Source organism: Lepidothrix coronata, unplaced genomic scaffold (assembly GCF_001604755.1).
Source record: "Lepidothrix coronata isolate B3197 unplaced genomic scaffold, Lepidothrix_coronata-1.0 Scaffold63, whole genome shotgun sequence".
Lineage (NCBI taxonomy): Eukaryota > Metazoa > Chordata > Aves > Passeriformes > Pipridae > Lepidothrix > Lepidothrix coronata.
Window position 1 is genome coordinate 1,690,384 of NW_016690243.1, and position 20,000 is coordinate 1,710,383.

Genomic DNA, 20,000 nt, shown 5'->3' on the forward strand with positions numbered 1-20,000 from the left:
TAGTCTGGAAACTGTGCAGCTGAGTCAGCAGGGCACTGTGTGCAAGGTAACATGCCCAGCTGGGGGGCTGATTAGGACCACCTCTATATGCTGGAAAACAGGGTGTGTTACATCAAACACAGCGCCAAGCAAGCCCAGTTACATGGCTGCCAGCCTGGAGTTGGCTCCCATTCAGACAGCTTAGAGCATGGCAATAGATGCTCAGGCCTGTGTGCATCCGTCTGTATAGACATTTTCCTAAATTCTTATGTGCAAGTCAGGAGTAAGATCCTGCTGGGTTTTAAGATTTTACTAGTTTTTCCAAATGGCATCAAATATCCGAAAATACTGACATTGGTCCGTAATGACTGAGATAAAACACAGCTTCCGCCATTTTCCTCTGATCCTTTGTGTTTTACTCAAGTAGGAATTGTAATGACAAAAATGGATACAACTGTAGTTTTGTTGGGAAACTCCAATAACAACAAAGAAGTTGCTTAAGAAAAAAGAAAGTATCAAATGGAACATGCTAAAACACTAATGAGTTTCTCAGGTTAAAAAATAAGTCTGTATCTGCTACTATGAACAAAGAAAACATTATGCAAAGTATTCATATAGAAGTGTAAACTGGAACCTTTTGCAGGATGGTTGCAAATCAACCAGACAGGCAGAAAATGGGAGGGTTAATGTGACACATGCCACTCTTGTGTCTTTCAACTGCAGCATGAGTTTATCATGAGAGATCATCACCCCTAAGGTAAAAATCATGCTCAAACCTCTACATTATATGTGCATATGGTCCTCATTTATTTCTCAGATATTCCCTCAATACATTTCCTTATGACTGAAAACTGCCAATTTACTTCTTGTTTTATAAAATGCTGTTAGAAGAATGGGGTTCTTAAGTGTACCAATGAATCCAGTAGAACTGCAGCGAGACAGAGTTCATTCAGGCTTTTGCAGAAGATAGAAGAAAAGATAAAGTAGAACTCTTGCTCTCTTAGTTTCAAATGCCATTTAGCCATTAATTTAAATAAGCTCTGAATTTCACCCCTCAGATCTTTCTATACTTGGTGGTATAAGTAAGTACAAGTTTCAATGAAAACAATTAGATGCTTGTTCAGCAGTTTCAAGGCTAATTCTTTAAAACGCAGGTGTGGTTGAAACCAACATTCCCCTTCTCCAGCACATTGATTCTTGATGACATTAATGTGTAGTTTTGTGGCCTGACAGTTTGAAACCTCTATAGCGTATTTTTTTTAGCTAAAAGAAACTGTTGACAATATCCATCTACCTGCATGCTAATAGACCGTGCCTAAAATCAAGTATCATGAACACAGGGAGTTTTTACCTTTTGATAGCTGGCCTCAGATTGGTTCATGCGTTTTAAACAGGTTGCTGAATATGAATAGCTTATGGGCACATGATATTATTATATATGAATTTATAATGTATTCATTAACAATGCTCCATACTGAAACAACAATGTTCATGAATGCTATTTATTTTCTGGGAAATATATGTTGAGAAAAGTTTTACAGGGCTATCTTTAAACAATACACTTACTGTTTCCACTTTCTCTACCTTTCAATAGAAGTTTTTTGTCTAACAGAATGTTTTAGGCCTCATCTGTGGAGTTTCCTAATAGAAAATATTTTTACTTATTATTAAAAGATTTGATAAAAGTTGCAACAAACGTGGGTAGAGCCTTTCCCAAATCTTCATTCGCGAAGCCTAGCCATGAGTGATAAAAGTAACAAAATATCTCCAAGGCACATAAATCTCTTTTATTCACAGAGAAATGCCACTTCTGCAAATGTGAAATAAAAAATGGCAATTTCTGTGATAATCACTTTGTCAGTAAACAGTTAACATTTCACAGAATCACAGAATATGCTGAGTTGGAAGGGACCAAAAGGATTATCAAGTCCAACTCTTAGCCCATCCCCAAGAGTCACACCATGTGCCCAAGAGTATTGTCTAAATGCTTCTTGAACTCTTTCATGCTTGGTGCTGTGATCACTTCCCTGGGGAGCCTGTTCCAGAACCAAACAACCCTCTGGGTGAAGAACCTCTTTCTGAGGTCGAAACCTCCTTGACACAACTTCAGGCCATTCCCTAGGTTCTGTCAGTGGTCATCACAGAGGAGAGATCAGTGTCTGCCCATCTTCTTCCCCTCATGAGGGAGACTGCAATGACATCTCATCTCAGTCTTTTCTTCTCCAGGATGAACAGACCAAATTACCTCAGCTGCTCCTCATATGGCTTTCCCTCAAGGCCTTCACTATCTTCATTGCCCTCCTTTGGACACTCTGTAAGTGCTTAATATCTTTCTTATATTGTGGTACCCAAAACTGCACACAATATTCAAGGTGAGGCCTCACAAGTGCAGAGAAGAGCTGGTGATGCTGTGCCTGATGCCCCCCAGGACACAGTTGGCCCTCCTGGCTGCCAGAGCACTGATGACTCATCTTCAACTTGCCATCCATCAGGATCCTCAGGTCCCGTTCTGTGGCATTGCTTTCCAGCATCTCATTTCCCAGTCTGTACATACATCCAGAGTTGCCCCATCCCAGGTGCAGAATCCGGCACTTTCCCTTGTTGAAACTTCACATGGTTGGTGATTGCCCATTTCTCTGATTTGTTGAGGTCACTTTGAAGGGCCTCCCTGCCTTTGAAGGAGTCAACAGCTCCTCTGAGTTTTGTGTTATCTGCAACTCACTTAGTATCCCTTCCAGTCCTGTGTCCAAGTCATTTATGAAGATGTTGAAAAGCACAGGGCCCAAGATGGAGCCCTGTGGAACCCCACTAGTGACAGGTCACCAGTCTGATGTTACCCCATTCACTATTACCCTCTGTGCTGCACCCGTGAGCCAATTGCTCACCCACCACATGTTGTGTTTATCCAGCTGTGTGCTGGACAGTTTGTCCAGAAGGGTACTGTGAGAGACAGTATTGAAAGCTTTACTGAAATCCAAAAAGATTACATCAACTGGCTTCCCTTGATCAACTAGATAGGTTACCTTGTCATAAAAGGACATCAGGTTTGGCAAGCAGGACTTTCTTCTCATGAAGCTATTTTGGCTGTGACGAATGACTACGTTGTCCTTCAGGTGTTTTTCGATACTTCCCAGAATAATCTTCTCCATAACTTTACCAGGCACTGAAGTGAAACTGACAGGCCTGTAGTTTCCAGGGTCCTCCTTCTTGCCTTTTTTGAAAACTGGGACAACGTTCACCAGCTTCCAGTCAGCTGGGACCTTTCTGGATTCCCAAGACTGCTCAAAAATCATTGAGAGCAGTTTTGCAATGACATCAGCAAGCTCTTCAAGGATTCTTGGATAAATCCCATCAGGCCACACAGATTTGTAAGGATCCAGCTTGAGCAGCAGATTCCACAAAATTTCAGGATTGTCTGGGAGTTGGTCATTCTTGCAGTCATGATCTTCCAGCTCAGGGCACTGAAACCCCCTTGGTTCATCATCCATGTGGAAGGCAAAGAAAGAACTAAACACCTCTGCCTTGTGTCTGTCCCTATTTGTGAGGTGACCCATCCTCATCCTGTGACAGGTCAATGATATTTCTATACTGTTTGTTGCTATTAATGTATTTGAAAAAACTCTTTTTATTGTCCCCCACATTTCTAACCAGCTTCAACTCCAGCTGAACTTTTTGGCCGAACTTTGGCCACATGAATTTTCTCCCTGCAGCAGCAAGCAGCATCTCTGAATTCTTCCCATGTCATTTGACCTTGCTTCCACTGGGCATGCACATTTCTTTTTTTTTCCAAGAGAAGATCCCTGCTCAGCCAAGCCAGCCTTCTCCTTCTCCTGCTTGACTTCTGACATTTGGGAATTGCCTGCTTCTGTGCCCTTAGGAGGTGATGTTGAAAAAGGGACCAGCACCATTGGACCCCAGGACCTCTTTCTTTTGGAGTCGGCTCCTGTAGGACCTGTTCCATAAAGTTGTCATTCAGAGTTTTTAGGAATCTTCTGGCCCTGGTTGTACCACCTGTGTGATGCTCAGATTAATTTCTGGCAAGTTGAAGTCCCCCATAAGGACAAGGGCTGTTGACTTGGAATTGTCTCTTAGTTCCTCAAAGAATAAGTTGCTGGTGTCATCATCCTGGCTAGGAGGTCTATAGCAGTCTCCCACGACAACACCTGCATTATTTGTTTACCCCTTGATTCTTACTTAGAGGCTCTCAACGGTGCCATTGCCAACTGTGAGCTCCATACATTCAAACCCTTCTATTACATACAGTGCTATCCTTCTACCTCTTCAGCCCTATCTATCCCTCCTGAAGATCCTGTAACCATCCAATAGGGCACTTCAGTCACAGGTCTCATCCCACCAGGTTTCACTTATGCCAGTGATGTCAAATCTCTGGGACTGAGCCAAAGCTTTGAGCTCCTCTTGTTTGTTCCTCATGCTGTGTGCATTAGTTTAGAAATATTTCAGGTGTGGTACATTGTAGCCAATACCTCTTGAGGCAGATTGAGGGATCCCATGACTGCTGGTTTTCTCAAGTTTTGGCACATCATCCCATTGCTCATCACTGGTGCTGGTTTTGTGCCCTTCTCCCTTCCAAGCTAGTTTAAAGCTCTGTCAACAAGCGCCACTGGTTCCTGTGCCAAAACTCTTTTTCCCCTCCGAGAAAGCTGCATCCTGTCAGGTCCCAATAGACCAGGTCTTGAGTAGATCATGCCATGGTCAAAAACACCAAAATTTTTCCAATTACACCAACCTTGGAGCCTCTCATTGACCTGATAGATCTCCCTATTCCTATCATTATTATTCCTTGTTACCAGAAGGATTGAGGAGATTACTACCTGTGCTCTTGATCCCTCTACCAATTGTCCGAGGGCACTGAAGTGTCTTTTGATTGCCCTTGGACTTCTCTTTGTTATTTCGTCACTGCCAGTTTGAACAACCAATAGCAGATAGTAATCAGAGGGCCTTACTAGATTGGAGGATTTTCCAGTAATGTTCCTTATCCAAGCCCCTGGGAGACAACATACTTCCCTGTGCGTTGGGTCACATTGAACCAATAGCATTAATTAAAATTTTAATGTACAGTCATTTTACATGCAATGTAAAATCTACTGAAAGTAATAGGTGAGACAAATAAGCTATTTTCCCCCGTGTTTAAAAAATGCCTGCAATTTTTTTACCAAAAATAGTCAGTGTTTTTTTGGGTCAATGCTTTATTTCTGTTTAAAGCTGTGGCTTGTTTATGTTGTTTGTTGTACAGTACAGCCTAGAAGATCCAAGTCAAGAGTATTCTCTTTTGTACTAGGAATATTTAACATATGTACTGGAAAATAGATGTTACCAATGGCATTTTGAAATGGTGTCAGACTACTGCTCAAATTGGTTCCAAGAAGAGGTATGTTATATTCGGAAAGCAGGGGAAAAGGAGATTATATTTATCAAAGCTTTTACAAAGAGACATGTGCAAAAAATCCTTGAAGTAGCTCAGATACGTACATCTAGAGAAAGCCTGAGCAAAGTTAACATGACTGACTGAGAAGAGTGAGGGTAAGGAGAGGCAGGAATGGGATTTGTGAGGCAACAACAAATGTTCATTGTCTTTTATGTACTGTACAGAAATCCCTTTGAGGAATTGGCCTTTTTTCATCATCGCCACAGCTTCTGGAATAAAAGTGTGATGCATCTCAAATGCCTATGGTTTCCTGGCCAGTCCATTCTCTTATTAAAAATGAAACCTTTTACACATTTCCTAACTCACATCAATACACAGCATACCTTTTAGTACACAGGTAGCCTATTAAACAAACCCAGATAAGTTTATGTGTGTAGAGTATATTCATATATCTGCTACCAGACAAAGCAGTGTTATCCATAGGCTCACAGTTTCACAATCTTCCCTTTTAGCCATGAGGTCAACCCGGACAATCAGAAGTGATGAGGTAAGGTACTTTTCACTTGGCTGATTCATTGCACATCATTATCAGGCAAGAAAGTCCAACTCAATCTGATATTTCTCTAGAGGGAAAAAAAAAAAAAGATAAAATCTTAGATGCGAATTGTCAAATTCTGTCTGGATGGATGTCTGAGTTATAATAAGAAATGGAAAATGTGTAGTCAGAACAATGAAGAAAACTACATTAGGCAAAAATGAATAAGGTGCCAAGGATCTTACATGAGGGCAAGTCATAACCAGTGCTCAAAGTGCAATGGATGGGGGATATTGAGTAATAAGAAGATAAGGATCTAAATACAGATATTTAACCTCTGAAGACGTTCAAGGGTCTTGTTCTGTAAAAGCTAGATTATTGCTATGTAAGGTTTGGATATAAATGAACTCTGGAATTGGCAAAGAGTTTTTCTTTTCTGTTTTTTAATGTTAAGTAATTTTCGTGGATACTGGTGAAAAATGAAGCCAGTTCAGCAGTAAGATGAAGAGAAGTGAATGAAATGAATGAGGTGGCCATCTTTCCAAGAAGACAGTTAGAAAAAAAAGCTTTATTTGGGTTAATTTCTTAAAAATGGAGGTTATAGTTTTTCATGAGCAAGTCCAAGGACCCCTATAAGAGAAGCAAGTTTTGTCCTCCCAGAGTAGTGAGATGTAGCAAACACCCCAGATATTAAGCTAGTGGCTTAGCAAAGAATTTTTCCTCTACATATGGTTAATTAACCCTTGTAACCACAAATCTTTTTAGTTGCTCATTGACTACAACACAGCAGAAACAGCAGACCTGTTAATAGCTTTCTGTAGAGCTCTGTATCCAGACTACCCTTCAACTGGGTGTGACACAAACTGAGTGAGTGTAGGTGCATGGCCTTACTGGTGGTCTCCTGTGCAGCAGATTTAGACAAATTCAGACAGGATGCATTCTGAAGATGCGATCAAACTGTAGAAGGGCTAAAAATGCTCCAGCAAGTGCGGAAAACAACAAGGCATTGGGAAAAAGCAGTAGAGGCAAGAAGAATATGAATACCTCAAGAAGGACCATTAATAGAGAAATTTGTTTGCATGCTAACAGTTCCAGTTTTACATGCATGAAAAATATGGGATGTACATCTTACCACCCTCCTGGTTGGCTCTACCACTGTTGCTTAGTATTTATCAGTTGTAAAGCCTTAATCTATATTAGGTGTGATTTCTTTTCTCACAATAAAATCCCTTCATCATATGAAAACAGAAATGCATCTAATTTTCTATAAAAAACTCTCAGTTTTTTAACTATGAACCTAAGAATTCTTAACATAAAAAAGGTAACACATAGTCTTTAAAAAAAAAAATATTCCAGCATCTATTGTTATTAATGAAGAGGAATATAAATATTGGCTTTTAATTCACAAGCTCACTTGCTTGAAAACATATACTGCAACCTCTCTGTGATAGTGTTCCTATGTTAGTAGAAATAAAGAGCATGGGCATCATTCTCTTTATGGATAGCATAGTAGGGTTGGAAATGAAAGGTATCACTATCATTTTGCCTTATGAATTCCCTTGTGCTTGTAGAGATTCTCTTGCTTTCCTTTAATTTATGCAAAGTGCTGTTAAACAAATCACTACATATGAAGATAAGATAGTGTAATGCACTAATATATTTTTGTTGTGATTATGAAAATTACAGAAAGTAATGGTATAGCTAATATGTTTTAATTTTTTTAATTAAATAAAATTTGTAATTACAAATTGATATTCCCAATCCAATCTCTCTCATGATGATATTCCCCTGTGTTTGATACTAAAATGCTACACAGAATAATCTGCTTGGCACTGCCCATATTCTATCTGCTGTGAGTTACATGATAATATTTTGATGCTATATAATAATATTTTGATTTAATATGCATCTTGAAGAACATGTAACAAAATGCACATCTAAAGCATGCAAAATTAGCAGCTGAAACCAGCAAGTAAAAAATATGTAACAGGTCTTATGTCATAAATCTCTTAATGATCAACCCTAAAAAATGTTGCAGCTTTTTTCTTTAAAAAATGGAAATCACAATATTTAAGCGGGGATCCAAATCTAACTCCAAATCTCCCTCTCAGAGCACAACAGAGTCTCTGAAGTAGAAGGGTGGTCAAGCTCTCAGGCCTGCTGAACATTTAACATTTGTTGCACTTATGCTGTCCAGCCTCTCTGCTTTTCTAGATTGGAATGGTTGAAGCATAACTTTGATGTTAGAAGATACTGGGCTACAAGGAGTGTGAGTTCTCTCAGATATCCAACATTAACAACTGGATTTTTGTGCAGCATATCTGTTTTGCCTTCATATTTTCCTGTAGACCTGGGGAAAAGTCTGCTTTTTCCCACTCTACTGTGAAACAGGGTACTGTGGGCAAGAAGTAGAAATTACTTCAAATTATTTATTTTTGACCTCTTGTTGCAGATCTGAGGTTTTTTAAAGTTCCCTCACTCTAGTTTTTGTCAAATTAAAACACAGTGTGTTTTAATTTCACAGTGTGAAATTAAAATCTCTATGGCATTTTTTATTGGGTTTTTCTTAAGGAAAACATGATCAATTTTCACCTTGGAAATTTGGAATCCCTTCACAGAAGAAACGTAAAGGCCATAAAAATGGTCTTTGTAGAAGAAATAATACTTTTCTCCCTAGGAAGAAAAGTATAGTGGAACTATAATGTCAATAGATTTATTTTTCCATCTAGGTTTGAATTCTTAAATATGAGACTTACAGAAATACATGCAGAATTTCTGATATCAAAATTTCAATTTTTATCAGATATTTTATACCTTCTGACCTAGTTATATTGGTACTCAGATGTCACTTTTGGAGCTTATATGTCAAACCTTGTTGCAATTAGCAGTTTACCAGTCTTGTTTTGACCTCAGCATCCTAATTGCCTATGGAAAACCTGATCTGGTAAAATAGATGGTGATATACTTACAATGTGTCACCTTGTAGGACTCAAATACAATTACAGAAAAACTGCCAGGTGAAAAGAGATTAACTTTTTTTTCCTCCATTTAAGCTCATTTTAAGAAGTTATATGTAAAAAGCATGATTTAAATAATGGTTTGGTGACTTGATAACTGTCTGAGCAGGTGTACAGCTCAAAATGTAAGTACTGTGAGGATGAGTAAGTATTTTGTTGGTCACCCTTTAAGGAAACTGGTTCAGATTTGTGAGGCTTTTTTTTGCCCAGCTGGATGTAAACATTGACCAAGTGACCTCATTTTATTACCTCTTCTGTCCTCATCTGCTACCTTCTTTAGGGAGAATTTAAACGCTGTAAAGTCCATCCGCAATACACTTTCTTCCTCTCCCAGTATTCTCATCTTCATCAGCTGCCTCCCTGCTTCCTTATGAAGAAGACCATGGACCTCACAACCTTCTGCACTTCTTGTCCCCATCACTGTACTCATATTCAAGTACCTTCTAAGTAAGGCAATCCTTGGGTTTTCATACAAGCTGTGGAGTCCTTAGTCACAGCATAAGAGAGACTCCCAGGGAGTGTGGAGAAAGCATGAATGAAGGGGCAGTTTGGGAAAAGACTGGAGACAGAGGGGAGCGATGTTTGGTTTCCAGTGGGAGAAAGAAAGAGACCATTAATATCATCCTGACGGCATTCACTTCCACTGACTTAAACCAAACTACTATATTTGAGAAAAGAAAGGTTTTTACAATGCTGGGAAAAAATGTGAATTAATTTGTGGAATGTTTATTAGTCAGAAAAAAGAGGTAAAAGCCAGCAATATGTTGGAAAAGTATAGATATGATTATTGAATAAAAATTTGAGGAAATTATCCTAGCACAATCCAAGAGACTAATGAGTCTGTATTAAGAAAACAGCACAGTGCAGGTCACCCTATTATAAAACAGGATATTACAGAAATGGAGAAGGTGCAGCTAAGGGCAAGCAGAGTGCCACAGCAACACAATGATCTTCATTATTTGGAAAGGTTAGAGAAACAAGAACCATAAGCTAGGGAAAATAATTAAAATTAAGATAAACCCTCAACAAAGTCTGCCAGAGTACTTGTATGCAATAGGTATAACAGCTTTGAAGACAATACCTACAAGAGGATATTTGAACTTCTATCACTACAAAGTAAGGGCACTGTCATTTAGATTTGTTGGTTTGGTCAACGTGTAGTAAATAATATATGGAGTATAAGTAAAGATAAAATGGTTTTACGTGATTTAAAATATAGAGCAAATAAAATAGACGTGGTTTTCCTGCTTCTGAAAGAATCCTGAACATTTTTATTACATTCTCTAACAGTCTTTTTAGAACCTATGTGGTCTTATATATCTGGCCAAACTCACAATTAAATTTGTCTTTAGGAGACGCCAAACAGTGAAACAGTAAATATTACATAAACACAGAGAAGAGTCAAGCAAGATGATGTTTGTGTAATTCATCTCTTTAAAAAATAGTAATATAATCCATTATTTTAATAATGTAGCAGACAATGGATTACTCACAAACATTACCTATGAAAATAGACTTATTTGTAAATATTCTCTAGTACTGAATTGACAACAACAAAAAAAATCCTACCACATTGCTCCTTTACAAGGCATAAAAGCCTATTTTATACACTAAATGTACTGCCACGGTCCGAGGGGGGATGGGGCCGTGACACAGCACGGACAGGTCCGGAGACAAGGCAGAGGTGCAACTGGAATACTTTATTGAGGGGTGTAGGGGTTTTATGAGTTTCAGGTGGGGAAAAGGCTAGAATATGGGGTGGAGCATGAGACAGACAAACAGGGGAACAAATCAGGATAGGGACACAGGCAAAGGGGGAGGAATGGGCGAATGGTAACTATCTCCTCTCTGCAGCTTCTTCAGCCTAAGAGAGAGAGGAGTGGGGAAGCAGGGAGCAGGCAAACTCGTGGCATGCCCAGGCTGTGCACTGTGTAGTGTGGATGCAATGCAATATACATATCTGAAACCACATAATAACGGTAAAGTCCATATAGTAACTGTAAGGTCCATATAATAAGTCCTGTCAATTGCTGTATGTTTTTCTCCACACCTGGAACCTCTCCCATCCTGAATCTTGTTCCTTCACAATGTACTGCTGGTTTCATGCATTAGAATTGGAACTTTTATGAATATGAAAACTTTCATGAGAATATTGATTACTCCAGATTATTGTCTACACCTTTTAGAACAGTAATTGGTACTCACATAGCAGGCTTTTAACTCATCAACACTTTGGAGCAATGGCAATCTCCATTCAATGGAGAATATCCATGAAGGATATAAATATGTAATCCTAGAAATAAAATGTTGGTCCAAAATAAAGTGTCAGTCCAAAGGACAAGGAGCATTCAAGAAGTTGTTTCAACATTCTGTTTCAGCAAACAAGCTACATTCTCTGCACTTGCTGGATCCCTGATAATTAGTCTCATCTATCTGTAACATGACCAAGCTACAGGGACAGAGTATGACCTCTGGTGTGGAAAGAATATATTTAGATTGTTTTTGAATTTGTAAAATTTTACTAATATAATTAAACAAAAACTGTTTAGCTTATAAAACAAGTTTATAAAGAGTGAATGAAATAGCATTGTATTTAGAGAAAAACATTAGTTAGATTACCTCATCTATTTAGGTGTTTCTGCAACTACTGGCAGTGAAAAAAAAAAAAACAGATTAAGAAGAATCAACTTTTCACTGTGTGTTTGGAAATTAGGTACCAGAAGAGTGTAGAAGTAGATCTAAAAAAGCGGGAACTCGTGTCTGGGGAGAAAAAGTGATCACTTAAGAACCCATGGTGTGCATCTGAAAATCCCATTAGAGACTGTCAATCTGCATTGGTCAGACAAAAAGAATATGAAATGGGACTAATTAATACTGATGCTGTTGAGTGCATGGCAATAGCTTCTAGTTCCTGATTTAGAGAGGAGAATACAGTTGAGTGGAAATGATTTTGATACATTTACATTTGTGGCTATAAGTCAAATTCTATATAAAGAGTTCTAGCAACTATAGAGTAGTGACTAGGGGCCTTGATTCCCAGTCCAGAGTCTGGGATGATACTGCTGGTTCTGCAACTGATCTTTGTGATGACCTTGACCAGATCACTTCTCTTTGTAAATGTTTCATGTACTGAGTTTTGTTATATCTTGTTATATCAACATATCTATATATGTTGATTGTAAGCCTTTAGAGTCTTCTGAAGAATGGCTTATTCACTGTGTTTGTACAGTCTGCAGCGGAATGAGCCTGTGATCTTCTCTAGGGAGAATTTAAATACCATAAAATCATGCAAGCAGCAGAAGAACCATGACACAGAAAGGGAGAAAATCAATGGGATTTGGGGATCAAAGAACTTTAAACTCAAGGACTTTCCAATATATAGTTTCCCAACAATGAAATAGCTCCTAATCTGATCCAAAATTTGATCTATTTGCTCAGCATGTTTCCATGTCCTTGAAAAAATTAATTTGTGACAGTTACATGTTTTTATAGACTTTTTTTCCAAACACTGAATGGTAGGTCTTTACTAAAAAATCTGATTTTTGTGGTTCTTAATTAAGGAATAAATAGTGTTGTACTTAAAGAAAAGCAGTCTCATCTTTAGATCTGTGAAGTTTTCTGTACGTGGTTCAGAGGACTCTATCCTCAAGCATCAGCGAAAAGAAATGATGCATTAGTCCTCTTCCAGGCTGACTGGACGCTTCTTCACACGCTTTGTTCTCTTCATCATTCTGTGCCACTCTAGCTACAGGGCTGCCCCTCCTGGGCAGGCTGCCTATTTTGCTGTACATCACTCTCAATCCTGCATGGGCACTGCCATGCAAAATTCCCGTGGGGTGTCACCCCAGCCTGGCAGAGCCACAGGCTGCAGCACAGGTGGCTTGGAAACTGAAATTAAACCATACCACTTCTAGAAGATTTAACCGCAGTAACATATAAGGAGCTTTTTCTAAGGCAACATTCCCCATTTCATTTTTTATCTTCTCTTTTTGGAGGGCTAGTGGCTGACAAGGAGAGTTGCATCTAGGTTTACATTTACCACCTAATAAAGTATTTTCCTATGCACTATCATAAGAGTGTTCAGAGGAAGCAAGTCAAATGGAATGAAAACCAGACTATAAGCAGTGTAATTGCAACAGGCTTTCCCCTGTATTTATAGCATCTTCTATTGACTCATCACTAAAATGCAATAAAATATCATTTCGTTCTTGACTTATTAATAGAGGAGAAAAAGGGATTTATCTGGTTAAAAAATACTCTAGTATTTATCAGCCGGCAGTCACTTTTAAATTCTATACTGAGAATTAGTTTAGTAGGCAGAATTTATCTCTGTTATTCAACACTAGAAGTAACCTAGGAGAGCCTAGAAGTGCTTAGGATATGTGAAAGAATAATTTTTGCATTAGTAGGTGCCACGGTCCAAGGGGGATGGGGCCGTGACACAGCACGGATGGGTTCGGACACAAGGTAGGGATGCAGATGGAATGCTTTATTGAGGCGTGCATGGGACTTTTTATCAGTTTAGGCGGGGAAAAGGCAAGAACATGGGGTGGAGCATGAGACAGACAAACAGGAAAACAAATCGGGATAGGGACACAGGCAAAAGGGGGAGGAACGTGGGAGGTGCCGGGGAAGGAAAGGGCGAATGGTGGCTGTCTCCTCTCTGCAGCTTCTCCGGCCAATCAGAGAGGGGAGCGGGGAAGCAGGGAAGTGAGCATGCCTGGGCATGCCCGGGAGATACAAATTCTGGGGAAACATACAATGTGTATATATATATAATAACTGTAAAGTCTGTATCATAAAGTCCTTTCAATCGCTGTACATCTTTTTCCACTTCTGAAATCATTCCCATTCTGATTCCTGGTCCTTGACAAGTAGGTTTCGGGTACTGATCAAATAGGTAGTCTACAAGCACTTTGTAAAGAAAAATGAAACCCTGGTGACTAAATGATCAGACATCATGCTCTTTCTGCTTGGCTAGTTAACATCCTATTTTCAGTGCATAAATTCTACATGGTACCCTTTAAAACGCACTCAAAATTTTGTAACATTCATTCTTCCCTCTTTTTCCCATGTTTATGGACCAACTTGTTGATTATAAACAGAGTTTCTTCCAGCTGAAGTGGAACAGGATCAGTTTGGAAGAGTGAAAAACACAATGAGGTTCCAGTGGTTCATCTGAGAAGTATAACTCGCTGTGAGTATAACTCGCAGAGGTCTATTCTGGGTTCTACTGTCAGCATGAACCTGTAAGTTTTTCACACTCATTTTATAGCCCCATGTTTTGATGCTCAGACTTGGGGTTTTGTCATCTCATTAAGTTTCTTGTATGCATGTCAGAGCCCATTTACACTTACAACAGGTAGTCCTTGTTTCTCTGAATTGCTAACTCAGCTGAACAATAGCAATAAAAAGCTGAACCACATAATCCTGTAGTCCTAAACCCCAAACAGATACACCATAGTATTTTCAAATGTACTGCTCTCATCTCATAAACAATGCTTTATGTCTTGCAATATCAAGGCTAAACAACAGGATGACCGTGAGCACAAGTGTCCAGACTCAGGCTGAGAGCACCTCTGTTGGAAACGTGTTTTAAGCCTCACTGGGCAGCTAATTGAGTCCACACCTGACAATGTTTGTGTTTAAGGTGTCATTCTCTACTTCTTGCACATTTGATGAAGAAACACAGTTAATTACTTTCCAAATAGTCTTTCTTTTGACTTTTTCTTTCCTTAGGAAAGGTTAATGGAAGATATTGATGTTAAGTCCCTGCCAAGTTAAAAATGTGATGATCATGAGATAGTTATGAAAAACATAGTAAAAAAGTGAAATCCCAATGCAATAAATAATAAATAGAACAAAACTGTGTAATCCAAAGAAAACCAACCACAACTAAAAAAACCCAAACAAACAAAAAAACCAAACCACTACCTTATCACCACCTCATGATTTTTTTCTCCTGATATAGGTTTCTCACATGTATGTGAATTTGTCTTCAACCTCTGCAATTACACGATACTGGTTTACTCCAGTTTGCCAATCTAGATTAAGGACTTCCTAATTCTCTAATTACTAGGTTTTTCCTGTATGGAGAGATACTGTCCCAATTACATTGGATGTAAAGACTGAAGAAAGTAGCATTTCCAGGTGAAAAATGGCACACAGCCCCTTGCCCACTGAGGCTATTGGGTTAAATTTTCCTTTTCCTTCTGTTCTTTGCTTGTTTTCTTATCATTTGGCCTGATTAACTGAATGACATTGGATCAAAAAAAGTTAATCTGATTTTTTTATGGCATTTTTTAAGCAGAAAATATATTAGTGATAGATTTCTGTTCGAATGAAAGGGAAAAAAGCTGTTACTATCTTACTGCACAAAGGAAAAGAAGTTATATATAGAATGTGCATGTTAATGACTAGGAGGTGTTGATTAGTATCATACTTTTATTTCACACAAAAATGTGTGAACCTTTCATAACAAAATTTCTAAGAAAGTAGAACTTGCCTCATTTATACATTTGTTTATAAAAGTGAAACAGCAGTTTGCATAAAGTCAAACTAACAGAACATCTTGTAGTGTTGCGGGACAGGGCAGGTGAGTTTGGGATCACACCCTTCTCCTCTTTCCCCTCACTCCAGCCCTGCAATCAGCCTGCCTGCCGGTCATTACAGTGTGTATTTTGCTAGGTTTGGAATAAGCAGATTGCTCAGGTCTCTCGACAGCCTGCTGGTGTACAGGTCGATTGCTTGGCAAATGGCCCTTATTCTCGGCAGCCAGCAAAGGCCTGAGCCGATGAACTGCTCTGGAACAGCCAGGGAGGAGAAGCATCAAAATAATGCAAGGAAATAACCATTGGGGTGCTGAGGAAAAAGGAATGCCAATCACATTCAGAAAGTATTTGATAAAGGTGGACTTTTGAAATAGTTCTTTTTGTTGCATAAAATTGCTACCTCAGCTCTATTTTGTCCTCACTTTGTGCCCGCCCGAGCTGAGTTTGTTTCTGTAACAGCAGGGGAAGGCTTTTCAGAGGCAAATCTCAGAGTCAGCTGAGGAAAGGAATTCCTCTCCTTGAGCTTAAGTGGGCAACTGTGTCGGTAATGGGTATTTTAGATGAAATGTGTGGTTCTGCATGCTTGTTTACGCTGTGTTGAAGATCCTGTTATTGCTTTTGTTGGTGGATAATTTCATTTGACAACGTGCTGCAGATTCATCTTTATGTATGAATTTACAAGTACAGAGTGAGAAGCATAAAAAATAATACAGAACTGCACATGCAGAGTCACAGCACAAAAATTAGAACATTCAGTTGTACAAAAATGCCAAGATAAACAATTTCAATCTTTTATATCACCTCTGTACTTGTAAAGCTTTAGCTTTTGCTCATGATGATAAACATCAGGAAATCAAACTCATTAAAGAACAGAATAAATGTAGTTTCAAAAACTTGGTTGCATGAGAAAGCAGAATATACTGCTCACATTTTGCCAGTATTCCCGTGAATGTGTAACGTGTTGTCAACATTTGTATTTTCTGTTCTAACTTCTACTGTGTGGGTAAGGAGTAAATTAAAGTCTTTCTCTGGTTCCCACCTATGCCTGGGCTAAGCTAGTGTTTGCATGAAAGGTGATGGGGCAGGGTGAGATGCTGCCACTCCCTAAATCCTTGATAGCACTCAACAAGTTTTAAGAGATATTGGTTACTTTGGTTTTATAAGTTGCTTTATGCTCTCTAGTTTTTGGAACACACTATAATTCTTAAGCACTTACCTGACATCTGAAGAAAAATGGCATAATGAAAACAAAAAAGGTTTTTTTTAATGGATGCTGACATTTCTTTCCTGAAACATTTTCATGGATATGGTAATATCATCTGAAGAAGGAGCAGAGCAAGATCCCACAATGTGATTAGAACTTTTTTCTTTTCTCTTTAGATTCTCAGATAAAATTTCTTCTGGTTCCTTGTCTTAACTAATTGGTCCTACTGACTTCACTAATCTTCAAATGCCACTTCTGATTTTTCCATCCCATGGTCACTGCTTGGTCTCAGCAATGTGGCTTTCCTTCTCCGCTGGATTTTATAGCTTTCTTCTACTATTTGAAATTACTCAATCTGCTGTCTCTTCCCATCTGATTAATTTAACAACTATACCATCTCCTGAAAGGGGGAGGAGAGATATGCTATCAATGCAGCAACTGGGCATGTGGTTTTACGATAATTACTAGAAATCAACACATATTGGGATGTCATTGTTACACATTTCAGTAATCAATAAGATAATGTTATTAAAATATTTATTACCTGAAAGAACATAAAAGTTGAATTAAATTCTGAATGAATTACTACAGATTTCAACTAACATGCATCCACTTATCAACAAATAAAATTACATTAACTGGCCTGTCATAAATTATGTTACAGTGGAATTTGGAGTGGTTTCTTAAGTAACATAAACATGGGAAAACCAGAACAAGTCACCAGAACAAGTCTTGAGATAAGAATCTTTACAAATTTCTGGAATTGCTTTTTCCTTCATAGATAAAACATGTTCTGTTTTCTTCCCATCTAAGCACGTATTTAAATAATCAAGATGGCAGAAATAAAATGGAGTTTTCCAGCAGAAGAAAATCCGTGGAGGAATGATGTCCTGAAGTCAAATGGAAGGTACAACGAGTGGATGGAGAACTCTACTGCTGCCTCAGTACTCCAGCTTGTACCAAGGGAAGTCCTGCAATTAGTGGTCATATATAAATACCCAGAGATGGATCCAGCATCTATTGAATCTCATTAATTACCATGTGGCTCCACTTGATATGAAGTTTACCCACAGGTTATGAACTGTGGACTCAGGGATAATGGTGATATGGCAATAAAATACCCTTCCTTCACTAAAACACTTGGGTTATTCCTAACATCAGAAAATAAAAATAGGATGAAAAAGTATGTATGACATAAATATTTCAGTGCCTGCCCTATATTCTTGTATAATAAAGAACAACCCTGAAAAGTCCATAGATCTGGCTGCTGTGTGAAGTACAGATTTCCCTTCTACACTGTACTGGATCTAACTATTCAATATACAGGAGAGAAGAAATATGACAAGGGAATCAACAGAAAGACCTTGAAAATCTTAATCTATTTTTCCTTTCTCAGTACGAGGCTTCTTTAAAGACAGGAAAGATGCTACTGAAATACAAAATGAACCATAAAGCTAGGTAGTGTTGCTTGATCTTGTTTTGACTCAGACCCATACAAAACAAGTTATTGTCAAGCTATTTATATATTTATGTATTTATATACACATATATAGAGAGAGATAGTTATTAATGCTCACTATTAAAAAAGATATAATCATAGTTTGATAGGGACTAAGGGGAAAAATGAGATAACACGACAATGTTTCTGTGGAAAGTATGAGTTGATATCTGTTAAAAAATTAAAGTATATAAAACACTAAAGCACAACTTTATTTTTTTTGTCAGAGATTTGCTGTAAAAATGTCACAAATATATAGATGTTGCAGACTTTGGTAAATACCACCCACACTCAGTTGCCTGTACTAGGTATTCTAAATCTCAGACAGTTTGGAAGCCATAAAAACCTACTGAAAAACTGATGATCACACAATTACTAGCACAAGTAGTATTAAAAAAAATAAAAATTTACCTCTACTTTTTATTTTTCTTAAGCTTTGATATGACACAGGTGGAGAGAATCTAATGAGAATATTAGACCTTGATGCAGCAACTTAAAAATGCTCTTAACCTTTAGTAGTATTAGGTCCCTATTTTCTCACAGAAATATTATTACCATTTGATTTCCTCATTCTGATCTAAGGTACTTTTTATCATTTAGCCCCAGACTATGTCTATGCCAGGAGAGACAAACTTCACTTTGATATATTAGTTGACATATTAGTTTATTTGCCTACATACTCAAGCTTGTTCGCCTTCAGGGATCTTAAAAAATTTTACCTAAATAAAGAGTATTCACTGAAATTATTTACAGCACACTGTGCTTTTGATCTATATGAATAGTTTCCGCAGATTTTACTGATGTTTCAGGCATAGAGTGTTAAATTGCACTGTAGCAATAAATGCATTCCCTTTCATTACTGCTTGACTACACAATGGAAAAAATTCTTATTATATTTCTTAAAAGTTTAAAGATTTTGTTCGGACTAGCAGTTTTGCCTTCCCCCTTCTCCTCTGCCTAATATTAATTCCTTGCTCTGATTTTTTACTTCTGATTTATTCAGTCTTCGATAGCTTCAAGTAGAAATGGTAAAACTTGCAATATAATATTTTAATTTATATTAGTACTAGTAGGATTGCCTGCCTTCTTCTTTGCTGATCCGGCCTTTATGCTGCTTAGAAGACATAGTGGAAAGGTTTTACATTTGACTAACATATACAGGCCTTTCTGAAACTAGAGCCCATTAATTTTTGTTGATTTCTTCAATTTCAATGTATGAGTTTCTGTTTCTCTTGATTCTCAGAGATTTAACATTTACATATTAATAATTTTGTATTGCATTATATCTTAGATATTTATTTATAGTTAAAATGTATCTTTTAAGAAATATGCTGTAAATTACTGTTGATAGTCGCTTAGAAGACACCTAGCTACTATTCCTCATATAAATGGTTGCATAAAGAGCAAATTACTTAAATAGCCTGACATTCATCTAAGGTCACAATATTATTGTTATTTATGAATACTTAATTATAAGTAAAATTAAAGTTTCAAGGAGACTAGCTGTTGATTTTAGGGTCTTTTCCTTTAATTGTGAAAGGATTTAGGTACTCAAATATTCCCTTGAGTATTGTTTATACTTCTAATGGGACATGGGACCAATTTTCCATTGATTCCTCTTGACTTTTCTGATCCATAAACATTATAAATCTGTAGTAAATCTCAGGCCCAGGCTCTGCTATCCAGTTTTCCACTAAGACAGGCCCAGAATGAAGTAAAATTACCCCTCTTACATTATTTAAATTGTTAGGAAAATATCAAAGAAAGAATGAGCAAAGAGAACTTTACTCCCTTACAGTGAGAGAAAACCTATAGCAGCTTTTTCCTCAG